We start from the raw sequence: 2,500 nt of genomic DNA, 5'->3' as shown, positions 1-2,500 counted from the left end.
TGTACCTTAACCTAACCTATGTTGTACCTTAACCTAACCCATGTTGTACCTTAACCTAACCCATGTTGTACCTTAACCTAACCCATGTTGTGCCTTAACCTAACCCATGTTGTGCCTTAACCTAACCCATGTTGTGCCTTAACGTAACCCATGTTGTGCCTTAACGTAACCCACGTTGTGCCTTAACCTAACCCACGTTGTGCCTTAACGTAACCCACGTTGTGCCTTAACGTAACCCACGTTGTGCCTTAACGTAACCCACGTTGTGCCTTAACGTAACCCACGTTGTGCCTTAACGTAACCCACGTTGTGCCTTAACGTAACCCACGTTGTGCCTTAACGTAACCCACGTTGTGCCTTAACCTAACCCACGTTGTGCCTTAACCTAACCCACGTTGTCCCCTAACCTAACCCACGTTGTCCCCTAACCTAACCCACGTTGTCCCCTAACCTAACCCATGTTGTCCCCTAACCTAACCCATGTTGTCCCCTAACCTAACCCATGTTGTCCCCTAACCTAACCCATGTTGTCCCCTAACCTAACCCATGTTGTCCCCTAACCTAACCCATGTTGTCCCCTAACCTAACCCATGTTGTCCCCTAACCTAACCCATGTTGTGCCCTAACGTAACCCATGTTGTGCCCTAACGTAACCCATGTTGTGCCTTAACGTAACCCATGTTGTGCCTTAACGTAACCCACGTTGTGCCTTAACGTAACCCACGTTGTGCCTTAACGTAACCCACGTTGTGCCTTAACGTAACCCACGTTGTGCCTTAACGTCACCCACGTTGTGCCTTAACGTAACCCACGTTGTGCCTTAACGTAACCCACGTTGTGCCTTAACGTAACCCACGTTGTGCCTTAACGTAACCCACGTTGTCCGCTAACGTAACCCACGTTGTCGCCTAAACCTGCTCTGTAATTGTTATACGACTCGTTCAATTAGTGTAGTGTTGCCCACCCGCAACCCTCGCAATATAGTTCGCTACTCGCACTGCCCGCTCCCCTGTGTATCGCTTCATGTTAAACACCTTGCAAGTCTTGCTGACTTTCCACATGCTCCTGCTGTACACTGTTATGTGGATGGCAGCAGGACGTACATGCCGCCCCCCCCCCCCCCCACCCCTCCCCACGTCCCCACCTTGCCCCCTGCCTTCGCAAGCTGGTTGGTGAGAAGTTTGCATGTTCAATGCCCTTCGCATGCGACGTACTCAGGCTACGTTGTGGTGCGGCCTGTGTCAACTGTCCGCTGATGTCGTACGCATAAACCACAATCTGTACTGCACATTCGTCCTTATGTACTGAATGATACATCGTGGCACATGTGTGACCGTACAACGACTGCGCCCAAAAACGGCGGACCATACAGTGCAAATATTGTGCACGCAGCTACGTGTCGTCTCCCTATGAGAGCTGGATTGCAGTGTGGTACGCCATAGAGACGTGTGGGAGGAACGGACGCCGTGGATGGCGATCAGCATGAGCTGTGTGTTGATGTATTCGGACCTAGTCGTCTCTCCTCAAACACCGTGATAGCATGGTGCACCGCGTTCCATATCTGCGACATGCTACAGAGGCCGGTTGACAGTCGTTCGAGCAATGGACATCGCATACGTACGGGGGCCACCTTCCACGTATTGTCTAGGCGTGCACATTTTGTTGCGTGTATGTGGGCAGACGTAGTGTGGCGTGACACCTGACACAGGCATGCAATAATCGTTGAAGTTGCTAATGGCGATGGACGCCTACGTTTGCTGGTGAAGTTACGCAAATGAAGAAATGGTAACCCGTTGTGGTGCGGTTGTTCTCGCTAGGGGTGAATCGGTGATGGCGACGATAGGTTGAGGTACTAACCGGTTGTTCCAGCGATACCCACCATGCCGATGAAACTGAACGGCATCTGGGTGTGAAGCGATACGCGGCGGTGGCTGGGTGGGACCGTCCCCGGCCGGTGAGGGGGCGCCTCCCGGCGTGCTGGCCGCGCGGTGCGTGGGCGCACGCGCTACAGCCGGCTGGTGGGGGCGGCCAGTGGCAGGCGCGCCGGCCGACGGACGCGGCAGGCGTCGCAGCTGCGCGCCGGCGCACCCTGCGCGCGGCGCCGTGCGGCCAAAGTAGGTCCTCGCGGGCCCGGTGCGAAGCGCGGTGGACATCTTCAGTGTGCTGGTCCGATTGAGGACTGTGTGCGTTGAGGATGCGCCGCCGCCCGGCGCTCGGCGCCGCGACGCCGTCTGCTGCTCGGTCGCCCCAGCGGTTCTCGCTGGTGGTTTGTATCGCAGCTGTGCGGATGTGTTGGCGCGTGCGCTGTGCTGGGAGAGTTCGCTTCGGCACCCAAGTGGGGCTTTTGTCCTTCTGTGGCGCTGGCGTTGGAGCTGCCGGTCACCGTAGGTGGCGCGTGTTGTCTCCCGCCGGCAATGCCACGACAGCACGCTCCCGGGCCTCTGTCGGCAGCGGCAAGCTCAGTTGGGAGCACGGGTGGTCGCACCGAAAGCGTCTACTC

This window comes from Schistocerca piceifrons, unplaced genomic scaffold (assembly GCF_021461385.2).
Source record: "Schistocerca piceifrons isolate TAMUIC-IGC-003096 unplaced genomic scaffold, iqSchPice1.1 HiC_scaffold_961, whole genome shotgun sequence".
NCBI lineage: Eukaryota > Metazoa > Arthropoda > Insecta > Orthoptera > Acrididae > Schistocerca > Schistocerca piceifrons.
The sequence above is the reverse complement of the archived record's forward strand: the minus strand, read 5'-3'. Positions refer to the sequence as shown.